The 23714-nt window shown below is 31.9% G+C and overlaps 1 long non-coding RNA gene across 3 annotated transcripts; it reads right to left on the bottom strand.

Moving 5' to 3' along the window:
• Window positions 1–12614: 12614 nt before the first annotated feature.
• Window positions 12615–16998, bottom strand: LOC105341483 (uncharacterized). 3 transcript variants are annotated; one of them, XR_010714856.1, is made up of 3 exons: window positions 16099–16787; window positions 15812–16003; window positions 12615–14919 (listed from the first exon to the last, which is right to left on the bottom strand). It is a non-coding gene; the product is annotated as an uncharacterized lncRNA (long non-coding RNA). The 3 variants fall into 3 exon arrangements; XR_010714857.1 differs by having other exon boundaries at window positions 15812–15899; window positions 16099–16466; XR_010714855.1 differs by having other exon boundaries at window positions 15812–16998.
• Between the last annotated feature and the right edge of the window lie 6716 nt (window positions 16999–23714).

Below are 23714 nucleotides of genomic sequence, written 5' to 3'. Positions count from 1 at the left end.
TGCTCTTTAAGGGAGTCTGTGAAAACTGAGACACAATTTTCACCGAATTGAGACATTTTTTGAAAGAGGCACCAGAATTGATCTGTTTTATCGCCTTTTGTATAATTACCTATTTCTTGTAAATCTTTTATATGATTTTCGCATAGATGATCCAAAATATGTTTAATATTCACGTTTTAATGATAAAACATCTGACGCATTCAGAATATTTTTCTTTTGCGTTAAGTTTTTCCTCGTATGATTGACCTAGAGCTTTAGCAATGTGCGGATAAAAATGTTCTTCTGAAATCAACCCTAGAAACTCTTTGAATTTAGTTTTGTTGTTTCAGCCGTTGCTAATTTTCTTGTTTTGTCTGGTCTAAACAGTTTTCCTATCTCCTGAGCTTCATTGTCCGTCAAAGTGCCGTTTTGCAACAATTCATCAAGGATCAATCCATTTGACAGGTCCATATCTTTTACCAACATCTTCATATGTTCTTGTAATACCTCCCCATGGATGCATTCGTCAACAGAGGACCCTGTGATAAGCAAATGGATAAATCAAATAATTAATGTTAAGAAACCCAATTGATAGAAAAACCCGGATTGATAAGAATTTTACAGATTTTCTATGTTATGGTTTGAAACGCTTAAACTTTTCCATTCAAATATCTAATCTGTACATGTGAAAAACTATAAAAAATTAATATATAACCATTTTAAATCGCCCTTCTATATTAAATAAAGTAGGATAGACATAAAGGTCACTGCAAACTCTTAAAACTTTTACATACATAAAATTCTGTCAGGAGTGAACAACATTGGTCAAGAGGAGAAAATGTATTGCCAGAATAATTACATTTCAAACAGATTATATATATATATATATATATATATATATATATATATATATATATATATATATATATATATATATATATATATATATGAACCGAACCGATATACTGATTATTGTAGGGCATCCACAGACTAGGCCTCTAACATAATAATCATTATCATAATCATTATATCATTATGTACATCGTCCTTTACAATTGTTATAGGATAAAACATCAATATTTAGGTTAATCTTATACTACTATATACGGTCATAATGGTTAGATGATCATACAAATCACATGTATTCTTAAGTGAAAGTAAATTAGAAGATGTGCTTTTACTAGTCTTTTTTTAATGTTTGACTTTTTTGTGACGAACTCTTGTAAACGGAAGGTTGAGGATATTTTAAGCTGCTTTAGACATGGATAAGATAAAGATGGCGTCCTATTGTCTATACGATTTGTAAGCTTTTCTATTTTATCTATGATAAGTTGTTGGTTTCGCAGGATAACACGCTGATCTCTTTTCAACACTTTAATGTCATTTTCTATTTCCTTATCACGTTTGGATTTTGAGTCAAGATGGTTCTGTTGAAAAACAAAATTTTAATATTTATGACACAACTGTTTTTTTAAAATGAAATATCATTTCTCTGTTGGTACTTAGAACAACTTTATGCTACACATATAAGAACCTCTAACGATTGAGTCCTCTTTCTCTTCCTCGTATTCTCTTTCTTTGTTGGTTTTTCTGTAATTTCTTGATCCGCATTTTCTTCAGGTCCCTTGATGTCAGAAAGCACCTTGCTTCTTTTTTGTTCATCCATTTCAAGTTGTTTTGTGTATTTCAACTTTTATAGAATACAAATTGTAATAAACAAAAATTTATCTTAATTAAAAATAGAAGGTAACTCTATAGAAACAAAAATGAGCCATTTATAAGCAAGCACCAAACAAAATTCCAAATTACACGAAAAGAGTTCAATGAAAGGTAGAATAAAATGTATGGTGAAACTGATTAATGCACATTGTTTTTAAAACTGATCAAAGCTATCTTTAATTCTTTTATAAAAAAAAAATGATTATCGAGTTTTCTAGAATTGTTTAATATTGGTATATAGTATTGGTTTTAGTGCTTTGTCAAATTCTTTATTTATAAATATAGTATTACAAACAAGAAACAGAGTTCAGAATTCTTTGTTGTGTTCTGTTTACAGGTGTTGTATTGGTGTAAGTTTCAATTAAATGATGATTTTTTTGGATGAAAATAGTATTAAGGAACACGTCGAATTAGTTTATTTTGTTTGCCGCAAGTCTGTCTGTCAAAATAAATGTAACTTCTTATTTAAAATTATTTGTCAACAGATATGACTTGAACTTTGTTATATAACAATGATTTATTTTCTATTTATTTCATTAGCAGTCTAAGATCTAAATGTTTGTGAATTATTAAAAATTAAAAAAAAATGTTAACCATTTTATACATGAAAATTTAAAAAAATGAAATTTTGATCTCAAAATGTGTCTAGGTCATTTTTAACCATAAACAAATCATGTAAAGAACCTGGTAGAATAAGCCGAGGCATATGCCCACAAGTGGCCACAACCCTATCACTAGTATGTTTCAAATGACAATCACGCATTTAGTATAGTACGTGTATTCACTTCAAATATTTTTATTCCTGTGCTTACATATCTTCAGAGAATTATTATGTGCATGTACATAGAACAAAGAATTCCAATTCTTTTTCTGAAGTCCATAATTTTTACCCCCTCAACAAAGTAACATGTTTATTTAGAAAAATACTACTTAAGATTACTTATTAAGCAGTTTACTAAAAATATAAAATGATTAAGTACATGGGTTTTATTCATAATGGTTAAATTTTTACTTTCTTTACGTCAAATGAGTTTTTCGAATTTAAACAAAACAAACAAAAAACATAAAAAAATATTTACAACACGATTCATTCGATGGAATCGAATACATACTTCCCCATACTTATGATAATTATGATCCAAGAACTCCTTGCCATTCTAAATAAGGTTATGAGAGACCTCCCTTCAAACCACCATAATAATGTTGTTGGTTTTACTCAAATGAAGTTTAATTATCGCATATTACAAGACATTTTAGGAAATGGAAACATCGTCATTTGTTTCACTTTATGTCTTTTGTAAACAGTTTCTATCCACTTGGTCCCATAACCTATAATTAACCTATAATTAACCTTATCCATTATTTTCCTAATGCATTTGCTTTATGCACATTGTACTTTTTTTAGAGGGGGGTTTCCACATACTATTTTTAGTCAACAAACAAACTATTTAGGCAAACTATTTAGGCAAACAAACAAACAAGATCTCAACTTTTTACTAATTTTTTAAAATGTGTATCTTTGTTGCACGATGTGTACACAATTATGTTTTCCAAATTTCATAATAGAATTTGAAAGGTAAAAAAAGGGTTAAATATAAAAAGACATTATGAACTTACGAAAAGTTAGAAATATGCATTGTTTCAGAAATGGTCTGGCATCCACATTTTAAATCTCCAATCGGAACTGATTGACACTTGCTAAAATGCTTGGAATGTTTGTTTGTCCAAAATTCCTTCTTAGCTACACTCCCTCACTCACTAGAGGGCGTGCTACGCAGGTAGTTCAATTCATAAGATAATATTTTATCAAAATTTTCCAATGTTAAAAAGGCTTATTTTATATTAAAAAAAAAATCGAAAAAAGTATTTAAATAAAAAAAGAAATTCATCATTGAATATTCTTAATAGGGAGAAAAGACCATAATTTTCCCAAATCGAAGGTAGATATTTGCAGGGAGTAAGTTATCGAAAGGACCATATTTCAATTCTCTTTTAATTTCTTGTGATAAGGAGACGTTGCTTGGTTATTTTGAGATTGATACATACATCCACGTAATTTTAGCCAGCAACATTCCTTTGTATACAAATTACGTTCATCCACTAAATGAAAATAAGTCCAGATTTTCTATTTTAAAACGTCCTCTTAACCGCCTTAGGTTTCTACGAAAACCCTTTGAGCTCATTTTCGTAGGTGAAAGAATTTTGCGAAAAAACGCGAAATTTTTGCTAATAAACAAGTTACTTTCGCAAATAAACACACAAATCCCCCCCCCCCCCAAAAAAAATTAAAAAAACAACAAAAAACCAAAACCGCGAAACTTTTGCTATATAACGCGAAACTTTTGCTATATAATGCACATTTTTAAAATAAATATTGTCATTCTATACAAGAACCCTTATGAAAAGCAATGACAGAAAACTCATTTAAGTTTTAAAAAAAATACTTATTATTCATTATAGTTACCTTATCCGTTTTGTGTTGATACTTAAAAATAAAATAATCTTGCTCGAGGAGGCAATCATTCATTTTCATTTTTTCTAAAATTGATAAAAATTTAAACATGAGGAATCTTTAAAATTTTAAGTCTAATTTTCAAACGACATATGTGATAAATTTAGTGGACGAATTTATGTTATCTAAATTTAAACAAAAGCTTTAAAAAGGTATAGATTTGACTTTTTCAATTCACAGCTTGACTTATTTTTTTTAATATAAAACCGATACACTAGATAATAATTTATGTCGCGGCGATATAACATCGATAATGTTTTGAACAATGATATCATTTCAATTTTACACTGATAAGCCTTTTAATTCTAATTAAAGTTTTTATGCAAATGGTGATGTCTCATTTTCTATAACACAGCGTGCGATGCATTATGTCGTTTGAAATCAGTAAGATTTTGAAGATTCTCACGTTTGATTTATCCTAATTTGTATGATGTTTTATCAGATTTATTTTTATCTTTGTATAAAATGGTTATCATGTTTTATTAAAACTAAAATGTGTTTGTTTTCAGTCATTATTCTTCATAAGGGTTCTTGTATGAAATGACAATATCTATATTCGCGAAAGTTTCACGCTTGTTTGCGAAAGATACGCGTTATATCGTGTGAATTTTACAGATAGGGCATATAAGTGTAAATTATACATTTAAAGTTAAAATTTTGCAGAATAAATTGTAGAAAATAAAAAATTGTTATGTGCAGATATGGCACTGAAACGCTTCCTTTCTTAACCTATTCTTTAAAATTGAAAAAAAAAACCTGAAAATATAAATAAATAAATTAATATATTTTTAGGTGATCAACAAAACTAAAGATGGTCACGACCATCGAGCCTTCTCAGCCTTTTCTTTTACCGTCTTTTGGCTCTTTTTTTAAATACATGTACCTTATATACAAATGGAAAACATGAACAATTCTTCAATTTCCATCTTTTCTTTTTATTTAAAATCGCAACAGTTAAATATATTCTCTCCATTCTTGATATTTTGAGAAAAAAATCGATTTATTTCTTCCCAAAAGTCAACATTTTGTGAAACGTCTCTTAAATTTATTTTGTACAAATTTGCTAAAATCAGATTGTATGTAGAAAGTACTTGATATTTAGTCCCTTTGTTTTGATTCTACTCAATCGGTAAATAAATCCAGATTAACTGAAGCTTTTATCCCCTTTCCATCATATGGTGTTTGTTAAAGGAATTTCTTGGCCAAAAAGTTCTTAGTCAAAGATTCCCCCAATTTGCTGTATTTTGCTGCGCCGCCTTGTCGTAATAATTCAATAAACTGTTGCTGTCAGATTACTATTGATTGGTGCATATTTGTGTACTGTCTCCGGATTTTAAATCAAACACTAGTGAAACATGCACATGCAAGTTAGTCACAGTAAATAGCAAAATGTACATATACAGTTTTATTTCTTTTATTACTTGTATAAATTGTACGTATACAAACACTTAAATGGTAAATGTTTAATTTTTCAAAAATCCGAGTTTGGTCCTGCGCCAGGTACCCTGAACATTGACTTGTATATGCACCGTCGTAAACAAATTATTTATTATTCTGTAATATTACTTCGCTCAATTATTTGTTTAGGTCTTTTAAATGTTTAAGGATATTTTCATTATAATACATCACAAAAATTTCCGCACTGCAAAAGATTATATTCAATAAAATGAATTGCACAATTTTCATTCTTACTTTTTGCACTGTAAACTTCCAATAGTAAATGCAGCTAGTTGCGCTGTGTCTAGTAAGGATGGCCTTTGAAATTAATCGAGTAATTGGGGCGCTGATAATTATGTCTGCGGTCCTGTCCGGTTTTTCCTTGGGATGGCCGGTTGCCAACATGGTGTCTTCTTCCCAGGGTTTGTCCCCTGTCGTTGATTTGTGATCTGTCCCGAATTCCTTGTAGATCCTTCAGGTGTTTGGTGTAAGTGTATTCCTAATCCGATTTAAGGCAGATCCTCTGCTCAGCGATTATTGACTACTCCCCCTTTCTCTCTAATTTCGTCTTTTATGAAGTCAACCACTGCCTGAACAGTTTCCCTTGTTTTGTTTTAAGCCATTTGTTTGAAGGGGACTTCAAACTTTTCATTGTCTTTTCTCTTTTTTTTTTGCCACGGTTCAGTGTACAAGTTATTCCGGCCGAAAACTATGGGAGGTACCGACCTGTAAGCCATTATGGTTTACGCTCTTTTTACGTTTGGATAGAATCAAACTTTTCTCTAGTGCTTCTTAGATTTGGATTCAGAGCGGACAATGTTTGATTCCTGTTCAGGAGAATAACAACCATTCAGGTGTTATTATTGTCTACAAGGATTACAGAAGCATTAAACAAGGGCCATAAATCGTACTATGCACTTCCGATCTTGGCTTACAGTTTCTCAATCCAAAGACAATATAGCACTTACACAAAGCTGTTCTGCTACCTACCCCTTTTTTTGGAAGTGAACTCTGGAACTGCATATCCTTTTGTGATCTCCAGAAACTCCGTCTGAAAGAATGCACTAAACTTCCAAAATTATGTATATCTGACATCTGTGAATCCTATTTTTGATGTTAAACCAATAGATGCAGAAATTTACACAAGAAAACTTTTATTCTTTGGAAGGCTTTGTCGATTGAGTTCCAACACCCTTGCAAAGAAAATATTTCTGAAACGCTTATACTCTTTTCTTTACGATTTAGCACGTACCCAGTTTGGTTTCATTCCCGAAATTTTGCAAATTCATCACTTGTACGGACTCGTGAACTACTTGCAAAGTTGCCGCCACAGGACGGATCATTCCCCGACAAACCGGCCTGGAAGAAAATTTTCATGACCTCGGTATCATCGCAACAAACTACAACGTCAGGGTCGTTTAACTTGCCACTCTGACTTCAACTTTTTTTCGTTCAATCTTCGGCAATACAGAACCATCGATAATTTGAAAAAATGTTCCGAAATTGTTATGAAATTAATTTGTCTAAATTTTTCTGCAAACTTACCTCAGTTCCCCGCGATTTCAACCAAAACCAAGTATGCTTATTATGCCAAAAACTGTTTACCAATGTATTTGCTCATGCCTCTTGTATTTGCCTAGCCAGGGCCAACATTCGAGATCTATGTTGGATCGACATTGTGAATCTCTTTGACATTCGGTTGTCGGCAGAATTATGTGCTCTTACCGACGACGATCTGTTCTTGGTTATCCTAGGTCAACAAACACTCACCCAATTAGGTAGCTCCGAATATACTTCCTTTTGAATGCTTCAAACTAGTGAACAACACCGCAGCTCTATACAACAGAGCGACATTTCTTATCTAAATAAACAATGTGACCATTACATAACAATTTATCAATATATTTATATATTTGATATTTATGTATTTATTCATTCATAGTTTCTCTTTTCACCTTATGTACATCTGTTCAACTCCTCCTGTATCCTCGTTATTGTTTGCACTACACCATTTTTTATGAACTTTTGACAATTTATACTTCATGATCCTCTTCGGAGGAAAATAAATAAATAAAGAATGAATGAATAAAGATGGATATGTATTTTATGTAACAATCAATGCAAAATAAACCAAATGCGTATGACTGATAACTTAAAAGAAGCTGATCATTTATCACCTTAATCTTTTGTGAATAGTTATTTTCCTTGGATGAAAAAGGACATTTTGAAAATATCTGCAGAAATGATTTAATTTATTTTAAATTTTAATAAAGAAAGAGTTCATGTATTTTTTTTTTTACCAAAATATTTCTAGAAAGTTCAAATTACTCTAATATAATATCTAAACGACATGCTGTCCCCATCGCGTTGTGTTACTCGAATATATTTGGTAAGACGTATTACTTTTTATATTAAGAGTTAATCTTCGGTTACATTTAATATGTGTCCAGGGCAAAGGGTTAATCACGATTTTTTTGTATTCTTACTATGTGACCACCACTTCTATAATATGTTCTACGGTGCGATCGTCGGGGCGAGCGCTGTCTATGATAAATATGTATACACGTGTCATTATAATTGATTAATCATAAAATAGTATGTTTTCACAAATGGATGCAAAAAGTAAATTAATTGAAATAGAAATTAGATTCAATATATTTTTTTATTATCCATTCTTTTTACGCTACAGAAAATAAGCAATACTTCGAGTTTTTATTGATTTATGATTCTATGAGTACTGAAGAACTATTTTAATCTAGTATTAAATGTCGTTGAATAATAAAGTTTTAACTTTCTAAAAGTGATTGTAACGTCAGTTCACCTTGGCAAAGTATGTTTTAAAGTGTTGTCTGGTAGGCTTGACTTGTAACCCCCACCCCCCCCCCCCCCACCCGAAAATCAGGGGTCAGGAAAACCCCAAATTTGTGGAAATCAGTGGAATCCTCTTAAAATTTATTAAATTTAAACACTAAAATGAGTGCAAATTACAATTGTTTTATAACTCTGAAAAATGTTCTCATTCATTAGCTTTTAATTCAATATTCAATTTACAGAAATACAGTTATAGTTATTTCCCCTTGTTTAAACGTCATTATGACGTCAGAGGTCACGTCGGTTTTGTGTCGTCCGGCTTTTTAAAAACTCTCCTGATTATTTAAACTACTAAATAATATACTGTTTTACTTACCTAAAAAGCATACCGTGCTTGCATTACAAATTTTATCTGGTTCTCAAAAGTTATACTTTGATTCGTGCGAGAACATGAAAACGCCCCCGTTTGCAATGCTTGGAATTGCATTGTGGGTCAAAATTGAATCCGTGTACTTTTTGTCTGCATTTAAAATGCATATACATGTACGTAGTCTTTAATTATTTTTATCGTGTCTGTTCTCGTGAAATAGTGAAATGGGTAACCATATGTGTCAGGTTGGCTTTGCGGTTCCAAAATAATAACTATCAGTAAGTAAACAAGAGTTTTATTCTGGTGTTAATTGACTTAACAAAGATGTCAATTTTCCCATAGGCTTCAATGAAAAAGTACAAAAAGAGATCTGAGGTGGCAGGGGACAGTTTTTTTATACAATTCATTGAAGCCAAGGGATGCATGTCTTCGGAACTCTGTAACTAGAATGTCCTCAGTTCCCATTCAACACAAATACCTTTAATTCACTCTTTATAAGGCCGATCACCAATTTCTGAAGAAAATTACTAATCAAAACCTATAAAATTCTCTACATTCTGGTTTTTATGAGATTTTGACCCTTTCATATTTTGCTAATTTTTCATGAATTTTCAGCTTTTTAGACCTCCCCCAGGTAATTCCCTGCAGAGGGTTGACCTTCCGTACCGCGTGCATGTTGCACTATCACATGTCACAAACTTACCGGTGTATAGTATACAATGTCACATCCACCTACTTTTCGTGTTATTTTACCTCCCGTCTGTAACTTGCAATTTCACTGTGTAAAGTCAGCACAACAGTCATAACCGCAGGTTTCGCATTTTACTTCTGATTCTCATGTACCTAACATAAGGGGCCTACATATTGCATATCAATTTCAACAAGAGACACCCCTCTAACTAATGATAATCATTTAAAACCATTTCATGAATTTTAGCAACACTCATAAGCCTTCAAGTACAGCAACTCTCAATTTTACAAAAATATTGACCGGGTACTTTATTCGAAACTGTCCCATGCTACCTGAAATATATACACAGCTAAGATTATTTTACTCATACTTGCATTTTACTGCATATAACTTTACTCAATACATTTTCGTGTATTTACACATTTTGCTGTACATAATTTTAATACTTCAATATATATACTTTAAATCAATCCGTTGCAAACCACTCTTAGAGATAAACTAACACATTACTTTTCTTGCCATTTAAATTGAATAGATTAGAGACGGGATTGAAACCTGCTTGGTTAGTTTATTGTTCATTGTGTGTAACGTCCCAAATGTTGTACCAGATATCTTCCGCCTGTATGCATAGCTAAATTAAAGGTTTTTTTCAGTTTATTTAGAAGCTACTGGACACAACAAAAGCAGATATATAAAGCCAGTTTTCATGTATCGGTGTATTATTTTATCTAAAATAGTGTAAAACTAGTTGATTAGAATTAATTGGTCAGTTAGTCCATCATTGCATGATAATTTAATTAGAATCGATTCAGACACAATTATCTTATTGTGGAAAACAAAATAAAGCAAAAATAATTTAAACATTCGTTCATATAAAAGCTACCCAATCTATAATGCTTAAAACCTATAGATCCCTCTGTCTTTCATTTAATATACCTTTTTTCTTTTAAAGTCTTTTCCGGCTAGATGCATATAGAAGAAAGTTTTCTCTTGGTATTATAGCTCAGTATAAAAGTTGTTTAAGTTTGTGAACATTTCTTTCGAAAAAATCTGAATACTTGGCCTAAATACCACACCTGCACCCCCGTGAACATTGTAACCCTATACCACCCTATCTCATATGACTTGAACAATAACATGCAAACATTTTAGGGATTTAAAAATATAATAGTAGACGTATGGTCAATGAGTCAGTAAAATTTCCCTGCAGTTTCGCTTTGTTTTTTGGTTTTTTTTAATATAACAAATTAGTTCATTTTAGATGAAAAGTTAATTTAAAAAGGCTACACTTGTACCAACATGCAACAATACCAAGAATTAAAGACAAGCTACAATTTTCAAGAGAAGGTTATGAAAAGATGGCAGACGTGAACAAAGTTCAATCAAATAATTTACAAATTTGTCAGATCAGAAATGTAATATAAATAAAGAAATATTGTGCGCTGTATTTATTAATGGATTTTAGTCTCATTATTATTATTTTCTCATAAATCTTATATATATATTTGCAACATGTTACATATCATGATTTTTTTTTAAATAGTAGTAACCTTAATATTAAGTAAATATTTAAATAAAATATAAACAGTATTTTTTATGAGGTAGTTTCTTTTGGATTATTCCAATTGCTTCGTGCTTTTATATTTTCGTTATGTGTAATGACTTTTATTTGTATAATCACTAAACTCTGCTTTCAAATGTAACTAAAAGACGAAAGGAAACCAAGCTTTTTATCTTACTATAGTTAAAGGTTACATCAGTCTACGTATGATAAAAACCTGAAAAGATTCCGCGATCTAAACTACAAATTATTCCATTTTATGTCGAAACATTACATATATATATAATTATGACACAATCTACAAATTAAACCTAACCACATTCAAAAGTTACACGTGTCTATGATTAATGCAACCCAAAGATCGTGTCTCTCTCTGTGTCTAACTGAAATAAAAATATTGCTGTCTGCACCCGTAGTGATTGAATTCGTGAATTCTTTGTTGAGCTGAGAAAATTACGGCGATCTGTTTTCAATTACTTTTTTATTTTGGTTTGTTTCTTCGTATAACAAAACAAATGTTGGCTGTGTTTTCGGGCAACATTGATTATATTAACCCCCGATGGACGAAATATTGTCCGACGCAAAGTTCATGTCCAAAATATCCTCAGCATCAAACGGTCACTGGTGATATTCCACCGACCATAAGAATTAACATACAGATGTTCTACCTGATTTTACTTCACAGTAATTCGCAAATCCTTATATCCGTTATGATAGCAAACCGTCGCATTGCGCGTCCGTTGTTTACTTGCCTTGACTGACTGTCTATTATGACGTCACCTTGTTTTGGAGTCGCGAAAAGTTATTTATGTCATCGTTTACGAATCAGCAAATCAGAGGCGATTATTTGAAATAGAGGGAATGTTCTCTAGATATTATTTCTAGCCGGTCAATATCAAAAAAAATATTGACCGGTCAATATTTTTTCGGACGAACTTATATTACAATTATTGACCATTCGTCTATATAGAGTTATAAAGTGAGAATTGTTATGGGTCAGAATAACCCTTATGTCCAGCAAAGATCAATCACAAAGAGTAAACTTAACGTAATGATTTATTTACAGTAATATATATATATATATATATATATATATATATATATATATATATATATATATATATATATATATATATATATATATAAATATGAAAATACAACTTACACTATAAGAATCCTAACTAAAGAGTGTTCGTTACAACCTGTCGAATAGTTCAAATCACAATGTCCCAGTAAGTAGATAATTCTTTAATGTCTTCGAACACAAGTCCAATGAGAGTATCTTATGAGCCTGTTTACAGGTTATTTATACTAAAATATAAATCTAGCAAATTCTAGAAATTATATGTACAAGAAGTTACATGAATTACCTGGACACTCAAGAATATTCTAGAAAGAATAGCTGACCACTCCAGAATATTCTATTATACAAACCTACTATATATAACAGAATACAACTGACTATAACAAAAATAAATATTTTTCTTCATATTTTAAAACGTATTCTATTTAGAACATCAAACAACAATAAATAAAACGTTAAGTAGTTTAATAATATTATATGTAATATAAACTGAATAATATGCTGAACATTTCAAAATTTACACTTAAGCAGTAGCCTCTCTCTCTCTCTCTCTCTCTCTCTCTCTCTCTCTCTCTCTCTCGTTTCCAGTACAGATGCGATTTAACAATATATTATATACTACAAAACATATAAAGATTATAGAGATCAATGTTTGCTTAACCACTGATATCTTTTATACATATGTTAAGTGTCTCAAGGCCTGCAATTCATAAATGCTTATGTTGGCATCTGTAAATCATGAATTCTTTTTTTAGTGACAGTTTCTATTCCATGATATGGGAGCTGCCAGAGTGACTGTTTATATGAGTCTAGTGCAGCCTGGAGATTCCCTGTAATCTGATGACAGATCCCCAGGATTTCCCAGGCGATGTCTCTGAATGTAAGTGGTATATACTCTCCCTGATCATGGTGTATTAAAGCCGTTAGATCATCTAGAGCTGATTTTGCTTTTCTTGTTTCAAGATGTCTCGAGCACAAAAACTCTAGCATGTGTAAGAGTACAAAAGGTGAAATATACAATATAACTGGTGTGTCTTGTGAGCTAGACTGTTCTGGTATAAGTTCATCGATATAATTGATTTTTGTCTCAAGTTTGATGTCCCTTAATACAGTCTGTCTCATCTTTTTAGACAAGGACCATCCCCTAACAGCTTCAAGATACCTCTCTCTGTCTACTCGTCCCCTATACATCAGATATGGCTGTGCTAACTTAACCTTTATAATTTCTATAACAGATAAAGCTTCCCTATATCTGAATGTCCTGTAATAATACATGACAATGTACAAATGGTCTGAAATAAACCCAAATTTGGCTGTTAATTTCAGAAAATGACAGGAAATTTTGTCTGCAATGTACATATGTTTGTTGCCACCTGTGTTAGTGTACATGTTTTGTAATGTAAAAGCGGCCCTCTGAAAGATAGTGGCAGTGATTTTCTGTAACAGGACAAGTTGATACTGGGTCAGGGGAGAATCTATTATCAACTGTTCTACCGTGTGTAGGAAACTTGTAATATCATGTAGGTCTGACGTAGGTAGTACATCATTCTTATGTATCTCTTTGAATAATTCTACATCAAAATCAGCCTCAGATATCAAAGTGTGTTCACTGGTAAACACCTCGTGTCTAGGATTACAGAAAACATCAATGATGGAAGATCTGATAAAGGGGATGTGTAGCAACAATGCTAAACCCTTCTCATACAACCCATATAGTCGCCCGAATAAAGTTGTTTGTGCTTGGCCATGGATTTTGCTAAGAAACAAGTTGTTTTGTGGTATAAAAAAATTAGGACATATCCCCTCATACACCCATTTAAGAATGAGTTTGAAGCAGACCCAAAACCCAGCAAGAAGATTTTGTGGACACCAATGTGGTAGAGTGTTTTGTTGAATGACCCAAAAAACGGATGTTTTTATGTGGTAGGAAGACAGTATTTGATATTCATCTCTTAATCCTTTGTTAATTATTTCCTTTAAAAAAAATTTCAACAAACCATAAGTTAAGAATTGTGTGTGATTCATTGAGTACACAAGTTTGCATTCTGCCTGATAAAAAGAAATCATCCATTCCTTGTCTTCGTGGTTTCCTAGTTTGTGTCCTTTTGCTACAAAATGGCATCCATTTCTTACAATGTCATTGACAACATGAGGTGGGGGCCATGAGTGACAGCGGTCTCTCCACGAAGAGGCAAGAGGGGGCCAAAAATCACTGACAAAACAATGAGCAATATCGAAATCAGCTGTGGGGAGATTTGTTGTACCAAATGTGCATGTGCCAGAGCTACACGGCCCATGTTCTCTACAGTCAGGAGTAAATGAATTACGTCTAAACTCTCTGCATTTAGAACTTGACAAACAGAGCCTTCCATTCATTTCTACACATGCAGGCAAAACTAAATTATCGTTGCATTGCACTGATAACCAAAGTAAAGTAAATCCTGGTGGACTCTCTGAACTGTCACAGAGAATTATTGTATGTCTATCAGTGTTGTAATACTCAGACTGAGAAAAGTCCCAGATCACTCGGTTTTCAGTTCGCCATATCATAATGTCCACGTCTGATCCATATGCCAATAATCTAAATCCTTCTCTGTGACTTCCACTGAACATTGTTCTCGCCCAATTATTTTTTTTATTTTCCAACAGTTCCTTGATATCCACTATATCTCTCCTAGAAGCCACCAGTTCTGGGGTTCCTATCTTTTGACATATTACCATATACAACGCCTCAGACATTTTCCAAACAGCCATTCTGTTAAAACAAATAAAATCGTTTAAGAAAGATATAGAAAAAAAATCTCATGTCAATGTATCGGAACGCATGATATTCTTTTCCCGTCTTTGTCATTGTAAAATTCAAATTTTATCTAAAAATGCTTCAGAAGAAAGTGTTCACATTGCTAACTCATCATGAAAGTTTATTTAGTTTGTGAACATTTCTTTCCAGAATACTTGGCCTAAATACCAGACCTGCACTCCCGTCAGGCTTTAATATTGTAACACTATACCAGCCGACCTCATATGACTTGAATAATAGCATGTAAACATTTCAGGGATTGGTTAAAGTTAACAGGAGGTTGATGGTCGATGAGTAAAAATTTATAATCGATTTTGTTGTAAATCATTTTAATAACTTATGACTTCATTTCTAGATAAATAGTTAAAGAAAATTTGCAGGCGCGGACGAAGTTTAACCATTTATTACTTATAAACAAAAAAACCTGCATTTTACATGTAACCTACTTATCTTTTAAAATGAAAATCTATATATTTTTATATGTCAAGGTTTACACTGTTCATTTTTCAATTAAGGCTATATAGGCACACTATTGGCCAAACAACTACTTGTACATGCGACACATTCATTAATAAGGTTGCTCGAAACCACGGTAAGAGGTTCATAACTCCGAACATAAGATTTCATATATACATTATATCCCGTAATTTTTGCAATTATCTTATATTTGCCTTTTTCGCAATAACGTTTACATCGCAAAATATATAATACCCAGAAATTAAATCCAGAATTTGTTGCTATCGATAGTTCATATATTTCATTTATAAAATTGCTTATTCATCTAATCATTAATACATTAAACATCTAAAACGTATTTTAAAGAAAACTGGTTCTTTTTACTACTTACTCTTCACTTTATGCTGTTTTAACACTTAAATGTATTCCCTGCATGACACTTCATTTCAGATGTAAACGATGGTCTGCATAATGTTTCCCTGCAAATTAGATGAACTAGATCAGAGACCGAACTGAGACCTGATTGGCTAGTTTAATGTTCATTGGGTGTGACGGCTTAAATGTTGATCCATGAATTTTCCGCCTATGTACATAGCAATTACAACATTTTAAAACTAATTTGGAGCTATTGCATACAACAAAGTACATTCAGTTCATGTATATTTTTTCTACTGGTACCTCTTTCCGTAAAATTCAAAATCGTCTTAGAAAATGCATTTAGAAAGTCATAAACATATGCAGTCCCTTCAGGCTTGAACGATGTAACCCTTTATGAGCCTTCCTCATATGACTTGAACAATAACATGCAAACATTTCAGAGATTGTTTGAAGGTAACAGGAGACTGGTCGATGAGTCAGAAAAATTTCCCATCGGTTTCGGTTTCGGTGAACTAGATCAGAGATGTAACCCTTTATGAGCCTTCCTCATATGACTTGAACAATAACATGCAAACATTTCAGAGATTGTTTGAAGGTAACAGGAGACTGGTCGATGAGTCAGAAAAATTTCCCATCGGTTTCGGTTTCGGTGAACTAGATCAGAGACCGAACTGAGACCTGATTGGCTAGTTTAATGTTCATTGGGAGTGACGGCTTAAATGTTGATCCATGAATTTTCCGCCTATGTACATAGCAATTACAACATTTTAAAACTAATTTGGAGCTATTGCATACAACAAAGTACATTCAGTTCATGTATATTTTTTCTACTGGTACCTCTTTCCGTAAAATTCAAAATCGTCTTAGAAAATGCATTTAGAAAGTCATAAACATATGCAGTCCCTTCAGGCTTGAACGATGTAACCCTTTATGAGCCTTCCTCATATGACTTGAACAATAACATGCAAACATTTCAGAGATTGTTTGAAGGTAACAGGAGACTGGTCGATGAGTCAGAAAAATTTCCAATCGGTTTCGGTGTACTTCATTTTTAATTAGAAATGAGATAATTTTTTAACTAAAAAGGTAACAATAAAAGCTACACACGAATTGGACATCAACTACAGTTTTCAAAAGAGGACTCTGAAAAAGATGGCAGACGCGGACAGACTTTAATCAAATAATTCCCAAATTTGTCAGATTAGGAGTGCAATTAAACAAATATTGTGCGCTGCATTTGTTGGCAGTTTAAATCTCCTTATTAAATTGGAATGTTTTATTTGTATTGTGTTATATATCATGCTTTTTGATAATTGTCAATGCCTTATTAATAAAAAAATAAAATCTTTTTATCGAAATATACACAGTTGTATTTTTGGAATGGAATGTATTTTGTTTTTCTCCTATTCAAATAGCTTCATAGTTTTATGCTGATGTGCTTGGTTTAGATTCTTTTATCTATATTTAAGAAATGAACTCAATGTCTACCATGGTTAAACGAGTATAACCTGGATTGGGGCAGTTTACGCTTTTGTAATCCGCTTCGCGGATTACAAAAAAGCCAAGGTTATAACGTGGGTAGAAATTGAGTTCATTCCTATTTTTAGTAATTTACTGTAAATTAAGTGCGTTTTGTTTTTTCTATCCAATCAATTGCCGCGTTACAACCAAAATTAAATTATTTGATGATGGCATGATGTGTTACGACTTTAATCTATAGTTCATGGTAATTAATACATGTAAAGCATGTGTGTTGCATAATGATAATGATAAATGGTAAACCCGAAATGTGCATGTTTATATCTGTCGTATTGAGGAACATTGTTTGAAAATGTAACTAAAAGATCCATAAGAAGCCCCGCATACTAGACTCTTTCCCTTACCATAGTTATTGGTTACATCAGTATCGTATGACACACACTGTAAATTTTACCAGGTCGTAAAAGAAAGGCTTCGCATGTCTAGGTATAATTTAACTACACATCATTGCGTTTCATGGTGAAATGTGATACATGTTTACTGAATATGTCTAATAGTAACATAATCTACACACTAAAACATACAACAGTGAAAGATCACAAGGTCTGGAATTAATGCAACCCAAAGATTATACCATATCGTGTCTTTCTCCGTATCTCACTGAATTAACGGTATTGCTGCCTGCACCCATAGTGATGTTTTTTGTATACAAAAGACAAGTTTTTGTATACCTTATTGAGCAATTTTGCCATTTATTAAAAAAATTAAGTGGAATGACCTCTTATTGTTCGAGAACAATTAATCTAGTAGTGTTGAATCTCCAGTTTATTAATCACCAGTAGAAGTTATTTGTAAATTGATTTAAAAGCATAGTACATGTTTTAGTAACCATTATTGAATAAATCATTTATTAATTGTTTTTAGGGTCACCTGACTCTCTCAGGTGACCTAATGCAATCGGTCTTCGTCCGTAAACGTGCGTTGTGCGTTAACAGTTTTACATTTTTAACTTCTTCGTGAAAACTACATGGCAAATTGTAACCTATTGTGAAATTTAGGCACTACCACCCCCGGGGCGCCAAATGCGGGGCCAAATATGCGAAAAGGCCAAATTTTGGAAAAATCTTCTTCTCTACGTCAACAAGTGTGAGGATAAAACTAAATGAATTTTTTTTTGATGTCCATGAAGCCCTCTACGGAAATTTATGGCTTCTCGGTCAGGGGTTCAGGCTCTTGGGTGGGGCCAATATGGCCATATGGTAAAATGTTTCAAAATGTATTAAATCTTAGAAAATCTTCTTCTCTACTCCCATTCATAATTGTTAAAAACTAAATGCATGGTTAAAATGTCCATGCAGGTTCCTACATAAATTGTGAAATTCATTACACTTGGGACAGGGGTTTAGACCCGTGGGTGGGGTCAATATAGCCATAGGGTAAAAATGTATTAAATCTTAGAAAATCCTCTTTACTCCCACAGATGTGGGGAAAAACTAAATGCATGGTTATGATGTCCACGAACTCCTCTACCTAAATTGTGAAATCCATTGCCCCTCGGTTAGGGGTTCAGGCTGAGGCAAGGGTTAAGGCTGGGAGGGGGTATATATTTGTCTTTTTATTTCATTCTGCTTAGGGATATCAAAGAAAGAAGTGAGTTTATTCACATATTTAGAAAAAAGACAGAATGAAGCTATCAAAGTTTTAAAAAACTGTTAAAGTAATGGAGTTGTTTTCCCTTGCTTCTTTATAACTCCAAAATTGTGAAAGTTAATGGAGTTATTTTCCCTTGCTTCTTTATAATTCCTGATCCATAAAGGAGTTATATTCCCTTGCTTCATCATAATTCAGTTATTAAACATTAAGTATAATGTAATTTTTAGTTTAAGTATCATAATTGCCGACATATTCCTTATTCAGAAATTTATGTTATTAAAAAACCGCAAGTATTTAGAATATGAAAGAGAATGGAAAACAATTTGTGATTTGCTGTAGGTAGCATATATATTAGCTATTATATATAACTTAGGAAACCAATATCTATTACAGTTATTACTATAAGTAAAATATACATAGCTGATTTATGTTTGATGTACATAATGTGATTGCCTGTCTGTCTTTTTTTTCTCTTTTTTCTTTCTCTATCATACATAACTCTTTTGCACAATATTATGGTATATGTTAATTTTTCTTGTACCTTGTAAAATTGTAAAAGAGTTTCAATAAAATGTTTAAAAAAAAATGTAATTTAGAAGTTGTATAATCAAAAGAGTAATGTATTTTTATCGTTTGAAACAAAAACAGTTTTTATGTAAACAAATAGACTCGTTTAAGTAATAATTGGCTAACCATTATCACTGATAGTGAGTACATGTAAAATGATTTTGGTATAATTACTAGATGGTGATGTCTTGTTTATGAAATGTGTATATACAAAAGCTAGAGTAGGAGAAGAGTATAAATCTGATGGCTTTGATTCTAATGTGTTTTGTATAAATGCCTATAGGGAGAGTTTCTGTCTGGGGTGAGGGATTAGGTAAAACATGTTTACTCGCCACCTTATATTAGTTTATCCATGAAAACATATACACACAAAACCAGCTCGACAGTAGACATATATGGGGGAACTTATTTCTATCAGAGCCTTGTACCTTTTCAATAACATGGCATGCACTCTAATATACATCATTTTATTAGAATTAGAGGTTTCATAATCCTTCTTGAAAGATTTCAGGCAGGGAAGTGATCATCGTTACAATAAAATAATTTTTCTACACCAGAATGAAACTGAATTAAATGCATAAATTAGACTCCTCGACAAGTTTTTGTGTGGGCTATGGTACTCAGGTGACCGTTAAGGCCTATTGACCTCTTGTTCTTATGCTGTGATATCTTAAAGTTGCTATGTTTAACTGTAAGCTTGCGGCAAATTTGCGGCAAACAATTTGTCAGAAGCTAATTTGCATACAAATTCTGAGCTTGCGGCAAATTAGAGGCACTTTGTCAATAGCTAATTTGCATACTAATTCTGAAATTGCCACAAATTTGGGGCAGCTGTTTGCTGCAAATTTGCAGCAAACTCTCCGCATATTTGCGTTTGTCAGAGGCCTATATTTCGGTAAGGGCTATATTACCAGTAGGTTAAACAACTGTACAGTCGCTTTAAAAAGACTTTGTTACGGCCTTATTAAGTAACTTCATAAATACTGTTCTTTCTATGTTAATATCTATTGAATAATTATCTAAATATACTTAATTTTACTATTATCAATGCAGAATTTTTTTTTAGAATTAGCAGAATGTTTATCTTTTTAATGCATTACATTCTTAAAATACTCTTAAATGTGTCTAGAATGGTCAATATTGATGTTTTTAATGCTTTGTCAAAATTTGAAAGTCAAATATCGAGTTACAAGCGAGTTACAGAGGTTAAAAATCTTTGTTTTGTAAACAAAGCTTGGATCTTGGTATTGTTTACATATGTGTTGTATTTGTATACGTTTCAATTTAAAGTTGCTTTTGTTGTTGGTAATATCATTTTTGAACACATTGGATCTGGTTATCTTTTTTGTAAAAGGTTATTAAGTCAAAGAAATTTTGATTTCTTTACTTTACATTATTTGTTATAGTCTGTCCCGAGATATTTTTGCTGCACATTTTGACGATTTTGAATAAAAATACACATACGTGTGAAAGAAGTGCAATTGAAATCGTTGAAAAGGAAAATTTCCAAGATAACTTCATACACACATTATCTTTTTACCCTGGTAAAAATTCACAGGAACGGAAACAGATTTCCAACGGAGATTTATAAGGGTGAATGTTAACATCTTTTCTCCATTTCGGAAGTCACACAGAATACCTCGCACGATTTTTCAACGTTATCATTCAGGTTTAATTATGGCGGATGCAATGCAAAATCCCCGTAGACTTTCTATTTTTAGCTGTGTATTCAAACCTGACTAGCTAGAGGTGGCGTTTCAAAAGGGAAATCTTTGGATTTTTTCGTACTATTGAATGAACATCGTCTGAATCAAGAGGTTTTATAAATATCGAATAATTTAAGAAAATATGCGGCAGAAATATCTTTAGACAGACTATAACAAATATAGGACTTGAACTTTGTTTACATAACAACGGCACCTTTCCTCTGTATCTCGCATGTAACTTGACTTCTAGATCTGACATTCACATTTTGGTGAATCATTCCATTGTATTCATAAAAATTAAAAATAAAATTTTCAACTCAAATCAAGTCTAGGTCCCTTTAGAATACATTGGTAGCCATATGCAATTTAAAAGGAATAGTGGGTACAATTCTGACGACAGAAAATTCACTACGTCAAATTTTCTCTTCTCCAAGTGTTATTTTATTAAACGTTGAAAAAATAACTGTTTAATTTTCAAACAGAATCAGTAGTCTAATATACCTAGAGTTTAGTTAAATATATATGGCTTCATTTTGGATGCCAAACGTGGCCACTGGCTGTGTTCCCTTATTGCAAACATTTGACATGTTAAATAATTAGGTACAGAACAACAGGTGTGAATTATGTTTTGATAACAATTATAGTATGTCCTCTACCCGAGATTAACCTGTATTTGGGTATTGTGTTCATAAAGAAAAAAAAAGTGGATATGAATGCAAAGGAGAACATTTTCGAATCATATTTTGCATGCAGGAAATACTTTGACTAAAAAATGATAGGTGTGGGATAGGGGATATGCCTTTTAAATGTTTATTGAATATCAAGGTGATATGGGACACCTCCATATTGTGACTTCCTTCGTTTTAAAATAAGCAATAAAACGAAATGAATATTTTTTCTTTCTGAAAATTGTTACATATCAGAGTAGTTAGCAAATTTTAAACCACTGAAAGTATTTTGAATATGACAAACTTTTATACACATTATGGACATACCGGTACCTCCTTAATGTTCATGTGTTGTAGTTAAATCATGTGTTTAGTAAAGTTTGATGATAAATGTAATTTGTAATTAATATTGAAGATATCTCATCTCAAAATGACATGGATTTTTGTATTAGCAAATTTAATGAAGTTTTTCATGAAATTGTAGATCCTTTTTTTGAAATCAAGAAATTTGACACCAGTTATTGTAGCATTAGAAGAAAACAAACAAAGCAAGATAACGTACATGAGTTATAGTTATCTACAAGTGATAAACCATGGTTTGATTGTAAATTAAAATCACTGTATAAAGATTATATTGTTGCATTACGTAAATTCAATTTTTGTAAAAGTGTTGTTAATCATCAAGTATTGATATGCAAAAAGAGCACATATAAGCTTTGTGAAGCTAAATGCAAAAGACAGTATTTATTGCATGAAGGTCAAAGACTAGAGATTCTTAAGAAAAATAATCCTAAGCAATTTTTCGCAAAATTTAAACGAAAATCTAATTTTAAATCTAATGTGCAACTAAGTGAGTTTTTTGATCATTTTAATTAATTTCACAAAGCAATGTTGCTATTGATAATGATATCTCCAATGATGCTGAAGATTGTATTTTTGAAGAACTAGATAAGGATATTGATGTTGAAGAAATTAAAGTAGTTATTAAGAAATTAAAAAAAGGGAAATTACATGGTGACGACTGTTTACTTAATGAATTTTTCATTGAATTTGAAGAATATCTGTTGCCTATCCTACATAGACTTTTTAATTGTATACTACAAACAGGGTTCTTTCCTGAATCATGGTCTTCTTCTGTTATTGTGCCTATTTTTAAAAAGGGAGATAAATCTGATCCTAATAACTATAGAGGAATCAGCCTTGTTAGCAACATGTGTAAACTTTTTACTTGAACAACAGACTTATAACATGGTCAGATGAAAATAATGTCATTACTGATGCCCAATTTGGTTTTAAATCTAAATGTGGTACAAGTGATGCAATTTTTGCTCTACATACTTTAATTACTTCATCGTTGGCTAATAATAAAAAACTTTACTGTGCCTTTATTGATTTCAAAAAAGCATTTGACTCCTCTTTGAAACTTCTACGTGTTATAAAAGGGTTGTATAAAAATGTTAAAGCATGTGTGACTTCTGATGGACTCCTGAGTGATTTTTGTAACAGCAATCTTGGTTTAATGCAAGGTGAAGTACTTTCACCCATTTTATTTAATTTGTATGTTAATGATTTTGAACCCAATTTTTTAAATTCTGAATGTGTACCATTTGAAATTTCATCACTGAATCTTTTCCTTCTTATGTATGCTGATGACATGGTGATTTTTTCAGAGACAATTGCTGATCTTCAATCTCTTTTGGATGAATTAACATATTATTGTAGCACTTGGAAATTACACATTAATGTTGATAAGTCAAATATTGTTGTTTTTAGAAAAGGTGGAGGGGTAAAAGAAAGTGAAAAATTGTATATCTATGGTAAACCACTTGAAATTGTAGATCAG

The sequence above is a fragment of the Magallana gigas genome, chromosome 6 (genome assembly GCF_963853765.1).
Source record: "Magallana gigas chromosome 6, xbMagGiga1.1, whole genome shotgun sequence".
NCBI lineage: Eukaryota > Metazoa > Mollusca > Bivalvia > Ostreida > Ostreidae > Magallana > Magallana gigas.
Note: the sequence above shows the minus strand (reverse complement) of the source record. Positions and strands in the feature narration are given on the sequence as shown.